This window comes from Micromys minutus (assembly GCF_963924665.1).
Source record: "Micromys minutus genome assembly, chromosome: 10".
In the NCBI taxonomy this organism is placed as follows: Eukaryota; Metazoa; Chordata; class Mammalia; order Rodentia; family Muridae; genus Micromys; species Micromys minutus.
Genome location: NC_137979.1, coordinates 38,721,811 through 38,744,275, shown reverse-complemented (window position 1 = coordinate 38,744,275; position 22,465 = coordinate 38,721,811).

Genomic DNA, 22,465 nt, shown 5'->3' with positions numbered 1-22,465 from the left:
CCTCTTTCTTTTTAAATTGGATATTCTCTCTATATTTACATTTCAGGTGTTATCTCCTTTCCACCCTTTCCTGTTTCCCTCCCCCTCCACTTGCTTCCATGAAGGTGCTCCCTCTCCTAAGCACCCACTCCCACCTCAGTGCCTTGGCATTCCCCTACACTGGGAAAATGAGCCTTCACTGGACCAAAGGCCTCTCCTCTCATTTATTCCAGACAACGCTACACAATGCAGCTCGAGCCATGGGTCTCTCCCTGTGTCCTCATTGGTTGGTGTTTTAGGCCCGGGAGCTCTGGAGGGATTGGCTGGTTGATAATGTTGTTCTTCCCATGGGGTTGCAGACCCTTTCAGCTCCTTAAGTTCTTTTTCTAGCTCCTTCATTGGGGTCCCTGTGTTCAGTCCAATGGTTAGTTGCAAGTATCCTCAACTGTATCTGTATGATTCTGGCAGAGCCACTGGGGAAGCATCTGTATCTGGCTCTTTTTCTTGTAATTTATTAGACAAAGCACAAGAAAAACCTTAGTTCTGATAGTTTAATTGTATGAAATATATTTGTTTACAGTAATACTGATAGCTACTCATTAAAAATACTAACAGGAGGATTCTGGAAAAGAATATTTGCTTTATTTAAAGTGCTTAGATCTCAAGATGACTTTAAACTGAAGAGAGCTAATTAATGCTTGCCATTACTTCTTATTTCTTCTAAAGTATCTCTAACATGGGAAAATAAATAGCAAAAAAGTAAAATTAAAAAATAATTGCACTACAAGTTTGAAGGATAAACCAGTGCTGAGGTTTTAAAAACATACCATGGGGCTGGAGCGATGGCTCAGTGGTTAAAAGCACTGACTGCTTTTCCACAGGTCCTGAGTTCAATTCCCAGCAACCACATGGTGACTCATAACCATCTATAATGGAATCCACTGTCCTCTTCTGGTGTGTCTAAAGACAGCTACAGTATACTCATATACATAAAATAAATATATCTTTGAAATAAAACATGCCACGAGTACTATAACATTGAATGAGGTTGAATAGGGCCTGGTGGCACAGGGCTCTAACCCCAGCACTTGAAATACTGAGGCAGGCCAGTGCAGAGCAACTTCAACAAAAGATGCCCATACAACAGTGACATAGAGAGGACCGATGGTACACAGCCAGCCACAGTGCTTTATATCTAAAGGCTCTTAGGAGCCTGAGGCAGAAAGAGTACTGAGCTTTTGAGGCCTGACAGTTGCTAACGTGGACTAGTATCAATATTGAGGACCTTCCTCACAAAACCAAACCAAAGGCAAGCAAACCAGAACAAACTATTGAAATAGTTAAGTAAAACCATGAGGTGGGAAAAAGAGATTATAAACAGGAACAGCCAAGAACAGACTCTGGTGGTAACCAGGGTAATTCATGAAAGGGCTGTGGAGAAACCAAACCAGTTCCCTGGTCTGCAGAGCTGCAGACTTAGGCCAAGACAACAGCACTGTGTAAGAACTGTATGGTCGGAACTAGGGACCTTATAGATGAAGACAAGAGAAGCAGACCCATCTCTAAGTAAGTCCCAGCCCAGAATCCCCAACCGACTAGACATGTCTACATTTCCCTCACTCAGTCTCCCAGGAACTTCTGCCTCCTTATGAGAATTTTATCTTTTAATAACTATTTTCAATATACCATTTGTTTTCCTGCAATAAAAATTACATATGATTTCCCTAACTCTAACATTATTTACAAAAGTCAATAATAACATGTCCAGAGAAAACAGTGTGAACAGGTAAAGTCTTTAGCCCAAGAGCACTAGGCATTGTTACCTACATGTATGGTCCCTACAAAAGTGTGAGCATGAGTATAGATTAATATGCATAAGTTCACTGGCATCTACAACATGACTGTCTGAAATGGTGAGAAATTCCTGGCAAAGCTCTGGACACAGGGAAATGCAGTCCTATTGATTTATTCAGTGATTGTGAGCCTGGAAAGGTTAAGTCATATTTAAACTATGAAATATGTTTATTACGATGTCTAAGAACAAAATCATGCTCCAGGGTCAGTTAGCTTAAAATTCTTTAACATGGATGTCTTATCAGACATTCGAAAGTCATGAGACAGAATATCTCTTTGATTCTCAAGACTGTCAAATGTATTTTATATGTTAAACCGGAATGAGGTATGACAAACTTCCTATGAACATCAAAAATGCACCCCAAACACTGTGGCTATAAATAATGTCCCATGCATCTTCACACATGCCCTTGTGTCCCTATGTGGACAGAGCTGTAATAAAGAAATTTTAGATGAAGAGAAAAATAGCCATCAACTAAATGAAGATAATGTAATATTTAGAACATAACCACATTACAAATAAAGTTAGTTCTTTATGTTTAAAATCATGATATCCACTATACAAGAAGCTACTGCTATGAAAGAAAAATTTCTGAAGGTCTTTGAAAGGAATATTAAATGTCTTTTCCTTTTATAAATATACCTATTCAAAAAAGTTTTATAAAGGTTAAATAAACTTTGTATAAAGCATTATTTATACTAGATTTCCTAACAATAAAACCACATTTATAATTTATTTTTTCTTTTAGTTTTGAGGTTCTATATTATGTAGTAAATATTTAGAAGTAACAATGCTCATTTAAAAAATATGGTGACTGAGGTCCAAAGAAGTTAAGACTGAAGTCATTCTTTAAACACTACATATCAGGATGAAAATTTAAAACCTCAATATACAGATTCCTTCGCTTCCCCTTTGTGCCTGCTCTGAAAGATATTTCTACACTACTGGTGTTCCCACTCCAGTGTGAAGACAGGCTAACCAGCTTACCTTAGATCACAATTAGTGTAAGGCAAGGACTTACAAAAACTAGGACTTGTTTCAGAGTTTGTCCAACTTTTACACTTCCAGCCAGGGATTCCGGTTAGCTGAGGTTTCCAGATAGCTGATTCTTTCCGTGGTTCGCAGTCTTCCTAATGCTTTAATACAGTTCTTCGTGTTGTGGCGACCACAACCACAAAAATTTTTCTGTTGCTATTTTATAATTGTAATTTTGCTACTGTTATGAATAGTAATGTAAATTTCTGAGATACAGTATATGTTACTCCCAAAGGGATCGTGACATACAGATTAAGAACCACTGTTATAGAGGCGTTTACTACTTTAACACCATATAAGCAAATAATATGATAGCATTTTAAATGGCACTCAGTTCATAACTCTGAACATACAAACATAAAAGGTACAAAGAAGAAAGATTAATAAAATAGAACTTTATTTGTAGTACTAATGTTATCATTAAGTATCTTACTAACCATTGCTCCATAACAAATCACTCCAAAATTCGACAGGTAAAATATTTTTAATATTCTGTCTTATGGTCCTATTGAGTTGCTAGGTGTAACTGAGCAGTCCTTACTTTGGGACTCTGATAAGGTTAGTCAGATATCTCCTGGCAGTTCAGGCATCTGATGAGTCCACTAGGCTGGACATCCAAATGGCAACTCATCTTGGGATGCGGACTAGAATACCTGTCTCTTCTCCAGCACGGAGGCCTTAGCAAGCCAAGCATGCATGGTGGCTCAGAGCTTCCGCACACACGGTTAAATGAGCAGAAGAGAAACTGAATCTGCGTCTGTGGCTCAGCCTCCAAAGTTGCACAGCATTACTCCACCATATTCTGTCTATCTGCGCAGATTCCAGTTATGGGGCTCAGGCCCCATGCTGGATGTCAGGTACCATGATCACTTTTTAAGATCGTGTACGCGCAGAAGTTAGATTTGTGGTTACCGTTGAAGAATCTAACCTTGTACATTAGAGTGTATCAGATATAAGTACGTTACTCATGATGGCTGCATAACATCCTCCTGTCAGTTAATATGTGGCACTCAGAGAACAGGTGCTGTCATTGTGTCTGTCCCTCCTGAGCATCACTATCTGCTGTACCCCACTGTCCATCCGACTCCTGATCTTCTCTCAGCGGGGACCAAAGCATAAAGGTGGGTGCGTGAATGACTGGATGGACGGTGGGCGATCCGAGGTTAGGGCAGATAAATGGATGGGTACGTAGATAGGCATGCCCGTGCTGGGGAAGGAGGGAAGATTAAGCTGTGGATGTAAATCTGGCTGGTAGGTAGCATTGCTTGGCTCGATGAACGAAAATTCAGAGGCCCTTTGGTAACTTTTGACTTACCAAAAGTTGGTGACCATGCTTCTCAACTATTGTCTGTTCACTTTGTATAATGGGTACATGTTTAAATTTTCATGTAACCTAATGTAATTTTAAAAATAAAGTTATATATCAAGAAAACTTAATAATTGATTACATAGAGGAATTCCCTGCATTTTAGGGAGGGCTGAACTCAGTCCCTTCTAATAAATACATGTAGACTAGTATTCTGAGCATAAACATTCTTAAGCCTCTGTGGAAATACCTGCATACACATAACACAGTGGACATTGTTGCCATTAATTCTAATTACCTCACTCACATTAACCATTGGCTCTGTCAAACACGATTATTCACAGGAAATATCTGAAATTAAGCAGAATTTCTATAGAAAGGAATAGAAAACTGCTGCATGCACTTTTTATCTTCTACAGATTAGATGTGCCTTGTTTGAAAGCAGTAGTTTCTATGCTGTTTTCTTTAAAGCATAGCTGTTAATGTTGGCATGTCTTCTCAGTGATTTTCGCCTTTATCTTTAGCTCTAATGATACAGAGAAACCTAGCTCCTCTGCTTTTTTCTGTAAGCAGTGTTTTGTTTTGTTTTAATGTATATAATGGGAAACAGAAAATGACTAAAGTAGCTCAGCCAGAACCCCAGCCTCATTTCTCTTTGCTGTAGCTGTCTGCATATTTCAAATTATAATTTCAAATATTCACTTGGGCAGTGGTTTCCACTTTCATTTAATATGAATACATTCTAGGATATTACACTAAAATCCTTCCTCGGAAACCTGTAGGATGCGCTTTCTTGGATCTTACATCTTAAGAACAAGCTGACACGACTGGAGGACAGTCCTGAACCTGTCCTGGTTATCAGGTCCTCTGAACTCTGTGAATTCCCCCTTCCAGAAACGTTAAATCATATGCATTTTGCATCCATTTCCAGAAGACTTCTGAACCCCAAACTAGAACCCCATATGTAGTATCACTGTAAGCATGGCTGTCCAGCCCACCTCAGAGTAACTGTGGAGACAAAAGTCAGGGTGTTGTGAACCTATGAAGACGTGTGCTCTGTAGAGTCTCCTAGCTTGCCTGGAGGTGCTCAAGTGGGCACAGTAACTATTCATCCACTTCCATGGGACATTCAAAGGTTGGCTCAGAAATAAAAAAGAATCGTTTAATTTCCCACCTTCGAGTTCTCATAGAAATTAAAACTAGGATACAAAGAAATTGGAAAAAATTGGATGGGGTAGATGAGGGCTCTTCTCAATATAAACATGTAACGTTATTGCTTTTGTGTTAGAATGTAATCACCATGGAGAACTACAGCACAGTGTCCATATCAACACTTGAGGTCTTTGGTCCATCCCCTTGTGTTTAGTAAGACGGTAAAGAGGGAATACAGACATCTCAGTCAGGATTGGAACTCAGGAAATGCTTCTCCCAATCTCCATCGCTATCTGCATGGCCAACAATATTATGGTTGCAATCTTCATGTGAAGTAACTGCTGCTTCATAGCAGTGGTCTTGTTTGATTGACATAGAGATTGACAGAATCATTATAAAACAAAAGCAAAAACACTCAGTTCTGATTTAAAATGTTTTTTAAATGTCTTGCCAGTCATCCATAGGAGACCTTTAATAAAATAAGAACTCATTAGTTTCCAGCGTGTTAGTGCAAGGGCTAAAGAGTTGGCTCAGCTGCTAAAGGTTGGTTCAGAACTAAAGTAGAAGAATTAATTTCCCACCTTCAAGTTCTCATAGAAATGAAAGATAGGATATAAAAGCGGGAAGAAGATTGCAGAGGAAGCCTCATCCCTTTTCTGGGTAGGGCAGATAGGACCTCTTAGTGGGAAAGCAGGAAGTGCTAGCCTGCTACTTCCTCTGTTGAACAACAGTGCTAATTATGGGCTAGCGGGCCCTGGCGGGAATGCACTCCTGAGTTCCCCATTGAAAGCTAATGAAGTGCAGCACAGCTGAGGGGCGGGAAACTCCTCACTCTTCTCTTGTGATAGTCGTTGGCTTCTTTGAAATCTGCAGCCTTCCCCAGATTCTTTGTCAAGTGGAAGGAAGTGGGTGCTGATCTCTTGAGAAGCACAGACAGTTGCATCGAACATGCATGGGAGTACACCGGCATTAATGTAGAAGGAGCTGGCACCAAGGACATGTGGCTTTACACAGTCACATCTAGTCCTAGCCCACTACCAACTACACACATATGCTACCTTGTGTCACTCCTACATCCACAGTGCAATTACACACAGGCAACATCCAACCTGTGCTGGGCAACTCCCAACAGCCTGCTCCCGTGTGTAGGTGACCAAGACGTCCCTATATCCATTCAACAGTCCAAACCAGTAGAAATATGTAACATAGCTGTCATATCTGTGTGTGTGCACACACACATGCATGGGCGTGTGTGGGTGTAATTATATATAACTCAAGCTCTTATAAACAGATAGATAAGTACAAATATATGATGATTGGAAAAAAAAAAACTCCACTGCATTAAAGCAAGAAAACCTACATGTCAAGACTTAAGAGAGTTTAGAATTAAAATTATAGTTGTCCGTTCTGCTGAATGCTTAAATTGGTGCTTACAGTTGGGAATGCACTTTAAAAGATTGGAGGAGAAGGGTGTCTACACACCAGCTGTATCGTGGCTGGGGTCTTAACCTTTGGCGTTTCCCACAACTGAGGTGCAGTCGGAACTAAATTTTCTACACCCACGAGTGTCTAAATGGTGTTGTGCAAAGAAAGCAAGAGGCATGAATCATTCCATAAAGAATGCACTTTCCTTTTAAATTATCCATCTATTAGTCATTCAGAAAATTAGCTATCTGGGCCTGCCACTAATTAAAGTTAAAAGTAAACAATCAACTACAAGTGGGGATGCAACTTGGCTCAGTATTCTTCAGAATACACACACACACACACATACATGCACATACACACAAGATCTTTTAAAAGATCTTTTGAAAAACTTTAGTGTTAAAAATGTTTTTAATGATCACATATTTTAACTCACTAATCTCAACTATTGGTATTTTTAAAAAGCAAGTAATAAAACCTGTAAATATTTTGATTACAGCATTTCTTATAAAAATATAAAGGCCCAACTATTATAAATTGGTTGACTGATTAAATTTTATTCAGTGAGATAAAAGTAAGGAGAACCTTTCCCTTTCCCTTTTGAAGCCTGGGCTCTGTGGACACCCCGCAATGATTCTGCTCTTTCTATCATTAAGTAGCAAGCGTTTGTCTCGGCTGACTTAATTGACTTCTATTGCAAGTATGTGAGTGTCTTACTTGCATGTATGTTTGTGCACCACATGTGTGTTGGTACCCATTATGGCCAGAAGAGGGCATCAGAGCACCTAGAACAGGAGTCATGGTGTTTGGGAGCTGCCCTGGCAGTACTGGAAACTGAACCAGCTAGAGCGGTACAACTGGTTACCTCTTAGAGATTTGACACAACTGGTTAGCTCTTAGTCTCTAGCCCAGGCTTAAACTCTGAAAAGCCGGGTGTCAGTTTGATGTCTCTCTTCTCTGTGTTCTGAGAAGTAACTAATGCTTTAGTCAAATATCAAGAGCCTCCAAGGAACCCCACATCCTCTCCAAGATCCAAAACCAATTCTAACTAGATAATTTGTCTTTTGTAAATTGTGTAACATATATAGCAAAGAAGCTAGATGAAAGGTGTGTAAGCCAGTTCGAAATGTTCCATGATGTAGGGGGAAAACGTGTGTGACATCTTAAGTACTGTCGTGATTTTTCCTAGCTTCCTCCCTTCTCTCAGAGCCCAAGCTCATGGGTCACATCTTCTCATTCCCGTCCTTCAGTATCTGATGCTTGCATCCTTTTTCCCACTTCTCCTGACAACATACTTTAATTATTAGCCTGATGTGTCAGAGAAAAAGCATGTTCTTTAGCGGATGTCATCCATACTGTTTTGAGTTGTTCCTAAAGTAGTCACTTGGGCTGTGTCCGCTGCTTCTCTTAGAGCTGGCTAAAGGGCTCAGCCTGCTGCGGAGGGGCTGCCGAGGGCTTTCTGTGACTGTGAGCTGAGAGAAAGGCTAAGCTGTCCCTGTAGAGCCCACTGCTTCTCTGATGACTTCATGTTCCAGAGTCAGATATTGAAGACTAGATACTCATAGAATCTAACCATCCAACAAATGGTAAACATACATTTCCTTGTATTGTTGGAAATTGGAAGGTCTGTATGGTTCTATTAAAAAATGCACTAAATTTTGTTTTGAGCAATTTAATCATTGTTAGCTTCAAGGAAAACCATTTTGTTCTGGTTTAAATTTTATTTCCAGAAGAAAAAAGAAAAAAGCAAAGAGAAATACACACCCCTTTAAAAAGTCAGCCATTCAAATTCATTTCATTCATTCACAAACTACTGAATGTCCACAATGGGATAGACACTAAAAACAATATAAAGCACAGAACGCGTAAAGTGCCATCCACCCACCGGACTTTGCTCTCCAGCAGCCTGTGAAAACAGAGCTGGTAAAGTTGTATAAACATCTGACCGAAGAAGCAAAGACCATGATTCCAGAAAGTGGTGAACGTAGCGCACATCAGAAAACCAACTGATACTCGGGGGGAAAAGCAAGTAAATGGAGATGCTACTTAAGCCGGTACACAAAGAAAGTCCCTTTGAAGATGTAGGACTGGAGTCCAGACTCACCCAGAAGAAACCCAAAGGGAAGGGCTTCTCCAGCCCATCACAGAAGCTCTGTGGCAGGAATAACTCTGAACTGTGCGAGGGACAGTGAAACGAAAGCTGTGCACCCACCAGATATGAGCAGGCAGATACCATGAGATAAGGCTAGAGATCTAGGCCAACCGCTTTAGATGACATGGACAGGAATCTGCCTTGTGTTTTAAGAGTCACAGGAAGCCATTGATGGTTTCAAGCAGCAATAAAATAATATGACCTACATTTCAGAAATCATTTGGATGGTTCTTACACTGAAGTGTAAAATAATAAGAAGGAAGGAAACAGGAAGCCTAGGTGGGTACAGTGCTGCGGGCGGGGATGGCATTCACTTTGGGCTCGACTTGGAGTAGCAAAGAATACTTCATTTTACAGACACTTGTGCTGCTCTGTCGCGCTTTAGATGCTGGAAAACCTGAAGCTCACGGTTAACGTTTCAGCTTGGTAGCTGTGTGTGTTACCTTAATGAATGCCCTGAAGACTGGTAGTAGTGAACACTTGACTCTTCATCATCCCGGATCTTAGACAGCTACATGCCTTCCTATTGGCCCATCTGCATATCAATCAATTGACAAATATGTGCTGTTTTCATTAAATGCTGAAAACATTCAATGTTATCAATGAAGCATCTACCGCTTTCTGTTACCACATAGGAAATACATATATACAGCCTTTGAGTCATAAAATCAAGAAACAATCCTGTTTCTGGTATTTAATATATCAGTGAGTCAGTCCCAATGCTGCCATGCATGATGCATTTTCATAGAAGATCGTTTCCAGGAATGTATTTCCGATCTACACTTTAATCGTGTATACTATCAGTAGGCTCAAGTGATTAAGGCATAGCTAGACAAGAGAGATTTGACTTCTCTCCAAGGCAGGAATAAGGTTGTCAAGGGGATTGCAGGATGTACACAGTCTAGGACTTAATCAGATAAGAACCCTGTAGACCCTAGTATGAGACTTTCACATGAACTGCTTTCAAACACAAAGGGAGAACCAGTACAGAGACTGCTCCAAGATCACAGAAGGCACTGGAGATTCTGTGGTGGTAGCAATAGCCAGGAAAGAAGCACTCTTCCATAATGTTTTCTCAAAACTAATTTTAATCACAGAATGCCTCAAGTACCAGACAGAAAAGGGTTTTTTTCCCCAATATCTGAAAAAGTCTCCATTCAAACTGAAGGCCTTCTGTTAAGATAATACAATAGGTATTCTCCAGAATTTATACTAGGATAAGAAATTAATTAACAGTTTATCTAAACAGGAGCAATATTAGTATCACATTACAAATATTATCTTTAAAACTAGTGTCATTGATATAGGAGGTTTACTAAATTTTATAATTTACAGTCTTACATGTTAACTGCTACTTTAGCTTCTTTAGCTACCCTTTGAGATAAGAACTTTTTCCTATAGAAGGTATGAGTTAGGAGCACTTGCTGAGCAAGTATAAGGAACTGAGTTCAAATCCCTAGTACTCACAAAAACAGAGGTGTGTCTGTGTGGGTCCTTGTAGTGCTGGTGCTGGAGTTTGGGAGCAGATGGTAATGGGAGGATTTCTGGGCATTGCTGGCTCACAGCCTAACTCAAGGCTTAGTAAGAATTTCCTGTCTCAAGGGAACAAGGCAGATGATGATGGAGCAAGATACCTTATTTCTTCCTCTGGGCTCTGCACACAGGCACATATGCTTTCACTTGTGTACATAACATACGTGCAAGCACACACGCATGATAAATTATGAAAAGATTAAGACTCAGTTTACTTCAGCCACAAGCTTAGAAGGGATGGTTTTAAGTCTCTAGGCTAGGTCCTCTGAGTGTGACTAGGGAATGGTTAAGATGTTCTGTCACAGTTGAATTAGCCACTGTTTTTGTTTTTTAGAACTGTATCGAATCATATAGTCTTACAGTCATTGCAGCCAAGAGCTGGAAAGTCTGATCTATCTCAGCAGTCTAGATTTATGACTCCGAAGAAGGGATATCATCTTCATAGGGTCATCTCAGGGATTAAGGAGCTTGGTGTGGAAGTGTTCTTCAAAATGTAAAGTGCTCTATAAGGCTGCTTTGGGCGGAGGTTTTTAATTAAAATCATTGAATTTTTATGACTTAGCTATGAGTAGACAGGATGCAGCAATAGGCTCCTGCTCCTGAAGGTTCAGTGGCGTTAGGTCAGATACAAGGTCTCTAACAGTGATAACAGTGGCTTCTCAGAAAGAGTTGGAACACTGGGTTTTGTTTTCCTTTGAAACGTCTGGAATTTTCCTCAAGAGAAACCATTTATTGCGTCTGCAGTGTACACCATCTCTTTAATGTAAAAAGAACTTTAAAACAGCAGAGAAACCTCACAGCAAGACAGAAACAGTGCCTTGGAGCCACGTATACAATATTTATAGAGCAATGCGCATGGCACCCTTTTCACAGAGATTGCCTGGAAAACACGGATATTTACATTACTACTCATAACAGTAGAAACATGACAGTTACCAAGTACCAACTAAATAATTGTATGGTTAGGGGGTCACCACAACATGAGGATCTGTACTAAAGAGTCACAGCAAGTACATCTCACTTTTTAAAATAAGACGTGGTAGAAGCACAAAGTCACCTGTCTTACATCTATCCATCCCTAACTGGGTGTGTGGCACCATTTGTTGGGACTTTCCGGTTCCAGTATGTCGATGGAAGATTATTTCACCTTCCAGTGTGATAGACCTGACAGAACCTAAGTAAGGAAGGCCCTAGGTGTGGCTCCTAGACAAAAAGTTTGGGTGTGAGTTAAGGTGACAGAAATGGAGGTGAGAATAGAAGTCACGCCAAATCAACAAGAGCAGACTTGGACCAACCTGTACACAGATCCCAAAGCAGATCAGAATCTAACTATTGCTTGCCAGGCTGTCACAGTCATGAAGGTCTCCAGTGCTCTTACCTGCTGCTCTGGTGATTACGTAGTAAGAGACACAGCTGAGCACACCACAGACTCCATGAAAGCCCAGTGCTTTTTTGTTTTTAAATATTGCTTTGTGTGGCTTTAAACTTACATTAAATGAGTTTGTTCTAATTTTTTTTTTTGAGACTAGAAAGGAATGGATGCAGTAAACTCTAAGACGTTAACTCCACAGTATAAAATTACAGTCTCAGCAAAAGCAAAGACAGTAGTACACAAATCAAGGGAAACCTCACAAAGTTCTTTGATGAACTTATATGTTTAAACAAATGCACAAAAGGTAGGCAGACCAACAACTTAGATTAAGATCCAAATATGTCCAAAATACTATACCCAGGGTTAATTACTAACACACTATTAAAAATAATTAAAAATACGCATATTTAAAGTAATAATAAAGAAGTAAGTTCTGATGTGACATAGCTTAAAGAGAAAAAGTCTTCAATTCTGTGTTAGGCAGACTGTGGATGGCTCCCATGGCCTGTGTTTCCCGTGTTAATGATCTGATATAACCCCCTCCCTTGGAACATGTTCAGGATGTGTAGTCTGGTTGTAGCCAATAGAATGCCTTCCTGGTGACAGGATATACCTGATTACATTGCACAGGACTTTAGTATCTATTTTATACCCGGCGTTCTTACTCTTGGACGGGTTTAAAGAATTGAACTGCTCGGTTTCGAGACTCACATGGCAAAGACCTGAGGACAGTCTGGCTGAAGCCTTCAACCTTCCACCACAGATAAGACCTCACTCATGCCTTTTGAGATCTCACAGAAGGGACTCCCCTGAATCGCTGCCAGGCTCCCTCCCCGCAGAATGTGGGAGGCTGTGTAAGTATTGTTTTCAGTGGCTGCTGTGTGTAATGACTGATTACACCACAAAAGAAAAGTGCACTCCGTTTCTTCTAACTCCTGAGTGAGGAAATGAGCTTGCTAAGAGCAAATGCAGAGTTCCTTGGGAATACAAAATTGTCTTCTGTTGCAATGAAAGACAAATTATATTCTCAAGGCTTTGAATCAAACCTCAGACTCACAAGTTACAAACACCTGCTCTGTGCCCCCCCCCACACACACACACTCTGTAACAGAGGGAAGAGTAAGAGGAGGAGAGGGCAGCCTTTCCTGGTGTAATTAAGACAGCAGGAGCAGACAGCCGCTGCTGTGTGAGAAATGCTGTCATGAATCTTCCCTGGAGACACAGCTTTCCACCTCACCGTGTGACAATGTCTCAGTCAGCTCAATCCTCCAGCACCTGTCAAGGCACTTGACACATGGTTGATGCCCTGTGATTGATGAATGAACTCCTTAGTAAGTTATCTCACCCATAATGAGTAAAACGGACCAAAAGTCACCTTCCCCTGCAAGGACACTTCCTTCTTATAACCTGGGAAAAGGAAACCGCTTTGTATACAAAGAAACAGATGAGCCCACTCTGCAAATACAGAAAGGATTGATTGACTTTTATAAATGAAAGGAATCTTAAAGCCCTAATATGAAAGTGAGCCATTTCCCAGTTCTCTTTATTTCTCCTTGGTCTGCAGAGCTGTCTTTCATTCCTTATGAGCTTCTGCTGCAGAGCTAGAAGATGCCACAAGCTTGTCAGACTCCCGAGTGATGCTGTCAGAATGGACTCGTTTGTCCTGTGTGCATCCTGTGTCTCATCAGATGAAGGCACAGACCCTTTGTAATCTGGATAATTGAAATGCCCTTGTCTTTTATTTCTTTTGTCCTCCGAGTTCTTCTCTGAAAACCTCCACTGAAAACATTTGAGAATTATTCATTTGTGTTTGCCTGCCCCCAGGAAGTGCCTGAGCTTTATGCCTCATTATTAGCAATTTGTGGGTTTTTACAAATACTCTCTAATTATTTCTAATTGCTTTCTTGGACATTATGCATTTTGAAATTTCAAACACACTAAGCTCTGGACAAGGCACCTGTGGATTTCATTATAACAGATGCAAGAGTAAAATGAGCTCTATGCTTCTCCGTCAGGGAGCCAGCCATGGACAAACAGGTTCACACTGTGTAAATACGATACAACTGTAGCGTAGAAGAGACCGCTGAAGGTGTTCTTGGATTGGAAAGGAGGGAAATAACATTTGTCTCCCATAGTTACCAAAAGCTTGGTGTCTTAAAACAATACAAGCTTATTCTCATACAATTCTAAAAACCTATAGTTCAAAATGGGTGTCTCTGAGCTAAATTGAGGTTTATTGAGGTTTTGTGCTCTTTTAGAGGTTCTTGGGGGTTTTTGTTTGTTTGGTTGCTGGTTGGTTTTGCGTTTTGGTTTTTTCCTCTTCTAGACTCTCTAGCTGCTTACATTGCTTGGTCTCAGGCCTTTCCATCCTCAAAGCCCTCCGGGCAGGTACAGCTTTCTACACAGCACTTCTTCCCAGAGCTGGACCTTCTGCTTCCAGCACCCACTGTAAGGCTCTTCGTCATTAGGTTGAGTAGATGCGGTCCTTCTCCTTCTCGTTGTAGTTCAAGTGACTGTGGGCCTGACTTCCATTATAACAGAGCCTGAGTTCTGTGGATTAGGTTGGGAACGGCTTCAGAGAGCTTCAGCTTAGCCTAGAAACAGAAGAAAGGCGGAATTGCTTTGTAAATGAAAGGAACAGCAAAGTAACAGGCTAAAATGTAAGGTTAGAAATAAGTAAGACTTTTTTTTTTTTAATTAGTTTGCTTGTAACTTGGTTTGGCAACTGATTTTTTAGGTTTGGTGACCTTACGAAAAAAAAGGGGGGGGGGGCCTTGTGTCTGTGCTGTAACCACTCAACTCTGCCATTGTAACAGGAAAGCAGTCACCGATAACAGTTTGTTGGGGGTGTGTTTCAATAAAACTTTATTTAAAATGGGTGACGGGCCAGATTTGGTCCTTAGACTATTGTTTTTCAAGCCTTCGTGTTCAGCACAAATAATAGAAAGTAGTCGCTGTACACTATTGGAAACACCTGGCGAAGGGCTCCGGAGGATTCAGTGGACAGCAAAGAACTCGTGTAATTAGAGCTATGCCTTGGGAAGTTCTGTCTGCTCAGCAGTAGTGTCTTTTACTAGGTTCTTCATTGGGGCCTTAACGGCTAACGGATGTGTGTCATTCTGACTAACTTTAAGCCATACTGTTCTTTCTGTAGTCCTTCGGACATGCCAAGCCTTCTCTTATACCAAACCTAAGGCATTGGCTCTCCCACCCGCCCAGAATGAAATCCCTTCCTCCACAAAGCTCCCGCCCTCGCTCCATCCCTATCTCTCGTCCCATGACGCCTCTTGATCGCCACTGACTGTCAGTCACTCGATCTGCTCACTTGCTTTTCCTAACAGGACTGACTTGCCACCCAATGCTTAATCTTCCTAGGACAACTACTTCATTATGAGGAGGGATCCAGAGTGTACCTTAGCAATCATCAGTAAGAACTACGGAATAGATAAACCAGTAACTTCACAGAAGTACTGTGTCAGAGCAAGGAACAACTGAAAGAGAAACTGGGTCCTTTCAGCTGGATTCATGGAGCTCATTTTCAGGAAGAAGGACCACAAGGCCTAGTGGGTGAAGCCGTGAGGAACAGGTAGATGTGTAGTGAGGGCTGGGAGCAAGCTCAGGCTGTGGTGCTCTGGAGGAGAGAAAAGGAGTGTGTCTGTGATAGCCAAGACCTGACACCCAGAGGATGGATGTGACAGAAGGAGAAGTCCTCTGAGACAGCTCAGAAGAGACAGCAGAGGGGCCAGATGGGAGCATTCAAGCTGGCAGAAGTAATTGAAGAGCTGCCTGCTGGAGAGGAACGGTTATCAGAGCTAAATGCTGGGGTCCAGAAGATGCCTGAGAAAGGGTGGACTTCGAGGGTAAGCATTTGGACCTACCTATAAGAGCAGGCTTCCTGGAGATGGCGAAGGGCAGAGCTACATTTCACCAAAGCTGTTTCGAATGTCAGTTGAATCTCCTGGGACTCAAGGCATTTCGTTATCTGCTGGGAACTTATTTATAAATATCAGCTGTGGAACCTCAATACAAAAGCTAACGAGATTAAGGAAAACATTTAGAATGTTGTATGTTGAAAAGCTGCATACATAGAGTTCAAAAAGGGAAAACGCATTATTACGTTACATATGTACATGACAAAATATATCACATATCATAAATATACAAAATCCAATGTAAAAAAGTTTTGTAAGAGTCACCTGAATCTTCACTGTGATCCTATAGCATGTGTTAAAAGCTGCTTAATTTTAACAAACGCCTGCCCGTGTCCAGATCCCTGGGACTCTGGAGAGCTGTCAACAAGTTGACATTCTCAGCATTCACACTCTTCTAAATTGAGAATTGCTAAGATAAGAAGGAAAAGCCTAGGCCAGCAATATTTTTACTCTGTCTTCTGCTGACAGATGAGTGGTGGTAGACTTTTTGTTGAAAGATTACAGAATAGAATAAACCATTAGAAACACTTGGGCACAACATACCACCAAGAGGGAGTTATGGCTTATAACCTTTGGTCCCTGATTTGTACTTTTCAAAACATTTTTACGGGGCTTGTTGTTGTTGTTACAATTTAAAGGTATAATGGCTAATAATTCAAGACCCAAATGGTCTACGTTCAGTCCTGGCTGATAGGAGTTACATGATTCGGGTGAGTTCCCTAATTTGTCTCTGCCTCTCTCCCTCATAAAGTGGGGAAGCTTTTTTTTTTTTTTCTAATACCCATCATTCGAGCAGAAGTGTCAGGCTGGGGAGACGATTTGATGAGTAAAAGTACTTGTTGGGCATGTCTGACTCTCAGAGTTGAGGTCCTTAGAGCCCATGTAAGGTCTAGACAGGACAGTGCATTCTGTAATTCTAACACTCTTACAGTGAGATGGGATATGACATAAAAGAATCTTCTAGAAACTTGCAGGCAACTGATCCCAGTGTAAAAAGTATAGTAGTAAACTAGAGATCCTGCCTCAAGTAGGGAGGAAGGAAAGGACCAACCCCCAAGGCAAGTGCATGCCCTCACACATGAGTGTACCCACAAATACTTTTGAAAACAACGTTGATCCATCTTCTTCCCACTTCCCATTGTCACTGAACTGGTTTTCCCTTTTGTGCCATTTTGTTGTTTGCAAAGTTATACGTCCCATTTGTTGTTTATCTATTGTTCCCATGGTATCCCGTGGCTTTTCCATTTCTCTTTATTTAAAATTACTACAAATGAATTTCATTTGCACGTGTAATCTAGATTAGGAGCTACCGTGGTTCCTAGAACCAAGAGAGCAGCCAGCATTGCACGGTGCCCTCACAGAAAGTCAGATATGGCCTGGATCTGTTTTCGGAGAAAGAAGGAAGATAAACTAAGTAAGGCATTTTATTGTCTGTATCAGAGTTATTATCCTAAAAAGCCATTAACTATGTAATGATAACCGAATGGCGGGGTGGGCCGTTAACAGGAATATGTCCCTTGGGAATCCACACTGCACATGTGCTGTGTGGTAAAAATGGTTCTGAGACTAAGCTAAGTGCAAATGTTTCACTGATGAAGAGTCTGGAGAACAGTTTCTTTTGTCTATTTCCTGAAAGGCTTAACACTTATTTTAAGCTCAGTGTCTTCAAGTAAAAGTTAGATTAAGAGAAATGGTCTTGCTGGCCTTTTGATTAAAATAACTGGTCAAATAGTATTAAACAGCAGAAAATGGTCAACAAAGATGGAAGCCTTTCCCAGCTTCGTGGCAAAGACATGAATAAGTTCTCATAACACACAAGGGGACGGTTGGGTGTGGCCGTTCTGTGTCCAGAATCAACCTTGATTTGAAGTGTTGGCAGCACACTGTCTATTCCTCTCCTTTGTTACTCGGGGAAAAATATGTTTTTAAGTAACAGATAAAAAATAAGAGTTATCAGAAAGAGACTTTTATTAACCTTAGCCTTGATTGAAAATAGCCCACTCTATCCTGACCCTGCAGTATATATGACACTGCGTAAACTATGCTTCTCCTTAAAGCGCGCTCCCCTCCCTCCCTCCCTCCCTCCCTCCCTCCCTCCCTCCCTCCCTCTCTCTCTCTCTCTCTCTCTCTCTCTCTCTCTCTCTCTCCACCCCCCAGATGCTAAATTGGCATTACTTGAGGAAATAGAACACTTGCAGTAAATCAACCCCCAAAGACTTCCGTAGGAAGCACATTGACCCTTTTAAAAATATATAAATGCAATGGACTGAACATATATTTTTATTGAAAATAGCTCCTTCTCTCATACAGTACATCCCCACCACAGTTTTTTCCTCCCTCCACTCCTCCCAACCACGTAGCTCTTTTGTTATCCAAAGATAAGAAAATTGTATCAAGCTGAAGTGCAGCTTGCTGTCTGAAGAACAAGAGGCTTCGTTGTTCCATCTAATCGCCTTTGCCGCCCTTTGCACACGCTCACTTGTTCAGACTGAAGACACCAAAAGAGAAATTACATGTGTGTGGCATCTTGCTGCTCATCATCTTGAAGTTTTCTTTCAATGTAACTAATTATGTGCTGCTTCCCAAATAGAAGTGCAGATTTTGTTCATGCAGTTTCTGAATTTTTAACTCTACCTTTATTTTTATCTTTGGAAGTAGAAGCCATTGTCATTGTCTTACAAAACCCAATGACAAATTATTGCAAGATAAGCTGATCACTAACATAAAGCAGATCTCAGGACCATGGGCAGTTAAAAGCCGTCATTCCTCCTCAGTGTTCTCCCAGAAGTGGACCTGGAACATGAGCTGAAAGCTAAGCTGGACCAGGAGCACTTGTTAAGATGCAGAGATGCCAACCGCAAAGCTTGGACTGGTTTTTAAATTTACAACCAAGATTTATGTCTGAGCTAAATTTGACTAATCAGACACAATTCATGGGCTAGATTTAACTGTAGTAGGAAATGACAGGAAAGCCTCCACTTTCCTACGCATCTTCTGAACTGCTGAAAATTCTGAACTGATTAGGTGTCCGGTCTTAGTCTTTGTAGCCCAATATCGATGTAAGCAGGAGCTCTAGGAAACACCGCGTTGTTGCATCTTTATGTCTGCTGTTACATACACCTTAGGCCTTCATGTCTCAGTACCGGAAGAGCCTAGTGGGCATACGCATTTGTCAAAGTTGTTTAGATGTTCGAAGGAATTGCTGCAGTTTCCCAACAACCTATAAATGCACTTACAACCCTGCTTTGGACATTTGAATTGCGTCTGCAGCATCACAGTGCAGTGCTTTCGCTGGTGTCGTTTCTGAAGACTATGAGTGTTTGAGCCACAGCAGTTATGCATGCACCATAGTGCGGGCAACCGTGAGGGCATGGAATGTCCCAGGCAGCTCTTTCTGTTTAGTCACTGACTTGACATGTGACATGCCAGCACGACAGAAACTTAATTGGTGTATAAAACCATACTGGGGTTTCCAGATCAAACTTCTCAGAGAAGAATAACTATTATCTAGCTTTCTGTCTGGTGGTTACCCTCAGGAGACACTGACTGCAAGCTTCCTTCCAGACCATGGTTACATGTTAAAATTGTAAGAGGTCCAAAGAGAACTATGATAATAGCTTGTTCTCATGTAAGTTAACCAAGTATAATTGCAGAGCAAGTAATTTTTCACTGTTGTTTAAACACGATTTTCTTATCTTGGTGATGAGCAGCAAGGGCTAAGTGGGCGTTTGCAGACCTCTTAGAGCAGTGTTGTCTGACCTAGATTTCAGATCTCTGTAGTATTTCCTGAGGAAGACCAATGCCTTCTCTGTGCATCTACCCCTAATAATAAAGCTATGAGTCAGCTGCATAGGAGAATGTCTGTGTAAGGGTTTTAAGCAATCCTTTTATTAATGAGAAACAAGCACATGGTTCTGTTACACTGCAGATGAGTTAATCAGCTAAATATAACCAAGAATATTTCTAGAGACATCTCTTCATGGAGAAATATTTAAATACTCAGTCCTCTTTTCTTAAAATATTAACAATTTGTTTTATCTACATAAAGAATTTCTTTAAAATGGATATAGAACACTAACTGTGCATCAGACTGTTTTGATGGCCTATTGGGTAGCAGGCATTGCCAGGATCGTGGTGCATGAGAATGGGTATTCCACCCCTGCCCTTATAGAAATTATGGGGAGAGTTGAGAACAAAGAGCAAACCAGTAAATATCTTCCGAGCCTAAGAATGCTCGAGAGCCACTGTAAACTCAATGCTGCGGTAGGAAAAGTGTGTGAGCCAGGCCTGCCTGCAGAGTAAGATATAAGCCCTGGAAGGTGAGTGAGACAAGCCTCTAGCATCTAGAAGAGGGGTTCACAGTGGGGAATTCAGTACTGGTTGTGATCTAAGCAGAGATGTTTCAGGGAGTGGCTGTTACCAGTCTGGATTAAGAAGTGGCAAGTCTGGAGAAACAAATTTGAGGATCTTTGGCGTGAGTGCAATTTTTATGAGAGTGGGGTTCTCATAGAGTGGAAGACAAGTGAGGGACAGCATCCAGGCACAAATGCTGGGAGCACTTAGAGATCTGGATGAAAGACAGTGCTAGACCAAGGAGTCATCCGAAAGACAAAGAAAACATTTGGTCTTTTGGAAACCAAGAAAAACATAATAGTTTTAAATGCATTTGTCTTTCAGTCATCCTGAAAGATGACTTTTATTTCTCAATAAATATTGAATACTCCATGGTCATCAATTTTTCTCTTTCTCCTCTAATCCCTCTCCCCTTTCTACAAAAAGAAAGAAAGAGAATGAATGAAAGAAAGAAAGGAAGGAAGGAAGAGAGAGAGAGAGAGAGAGAGAGAGAGAAAGAAAGAGAGAAAGAAAGAAAGAAAGAAAGAAAGAAAGAAAGAAAGAAAGAAAGAAAGAAAAGGAAAAATAGGAGGTATTTCAAGCCTTCTCTCTGTTTAACTCACTGGCCCGTCTACGCAGCCCACCCGTTCTCTGTATATAGCATATGGACTTGGGCTCCTACTGCATCTGATAGGCTTCTCGCTAGTTACCATAAACTCTAACCAGTTCCCAGGTGAGGTATTAGTTATACTCGCTATAAATTACATAATTATTAAGTTGGTGAAATAAAAGCTTGGAAAAACAGAATGTGTTAAAATGCCAATGGTAAGTCACGAGGGAGTCGTCTGGAAAGATGCGGCAGAATTAGAGACATCTAGATTCTGCTTTGGGATCGAGTCATAGCTGTAATTCTCAGTCCACTATAGAGCAACCAACACTAGGATTAACAGCAGCTGCATTTTGATTTCCATAAGAATAACACAGAACCCCCAACAGGAGTCCCATGAAGAGGTCTAGTTAACAAGAAAATTTTTTGGCCTACCTAATGATTAACAAATATATCTGTACATTTTAATTTGAACTAAAATATGTAAAAACAAAGGTATACCCCTCATTGAATAAGTTGAATTTTGCAAGGTTATTTCTTGTTCTTTTATGCTTTTGATATTCACACCTCTAATAAAGACAGCAAGTCTCTGAATATTTCCAATTTTCTAGATATGCACATATTATACTTCTAAAACTGGCTTTTTCTTTATTTCCCTTGAGTTCTAACTTTTTAAATGCATATCACTTGTAACCAAATAAAATCAAGAGTCTAAGTCTCAGTACTACTATTGATGCATAATCACACTGAAGAAGATATAAGCATACTTTCTCCCAAGTAGAATTAAGGGGTTCTTTTCCCCAATTTCCTGAAAAAATTCATTAGAATTATTTTTCAGCCTTTCCTATGATTCTTAGAAGACATGAGAAAGAGTGATATTTAATACCACTTCATATTTTGTATTAAAAATACTTCAAACTGTACCAGTTCATGTTTTCTATAAATTTAGTCACTACAATCTATTTTTACTTCTGAGTTGGATTTTCAAGTCTAATATAACGTCAGTGAAGAAGGGAAGATGTCAAGTCATCCCACATCAATCACCAGAGATGGACAGGTTCTGAAATGAAGGACAATAGAAGGTGATCTGATGATTTAATATGTTAGAGACATTTAAGGTCTCCATTGCTTTTGAATCAGGGCCTTAAAATAGACTTGATTGGTTGAATTAGTGATTAACTTCTATATACCCTATGGCCTTCTTTTATAAACATTGCTCAGAAGGCCACTTCCTGCCAGAGACACAAACAAACAAGGGTATGTGACATGATTATCATATCTAGATATCTAGCTACATCATGGGTCCTTAGAAACAGTATGATGATAAATTTTATCTCAGATGTGCAAAAGATTCTTATGTAGTTAGACCTGTTCAGTGCGAACTTCTGGGTTCCTATCACTATTTTTTAAAGGCTAGAAAATCAAGAAAGGCAATATATACAGGATCAAAAAGAAACTTCTGAAACCCTCTCTAGCTGCCACAGAACACCATTTTATGCAGCAAGCAGAACTAAGGAGTGTGCATTCGGTGTTAGACAGCACTCTACCAACTGTGTGCTCTGGAGCAGAACTGCATCCCCTCTAGGGAGGAGTAGATCTAATGAGATGGCTCGGTTGGGAAAGTGCTCAGAAGACCTGAGTTTGGTCTTCGGATGCTGCCTTAGTTAGTTAGCATCATCATTGCTGTGATGAGACACAGTGACCACAAGCAAGATGGGGGGACGGGTTTATTCCACTTACACTTCCACATCATAGTTCATCACTGAAGGCAGTGAGGATAGGAAC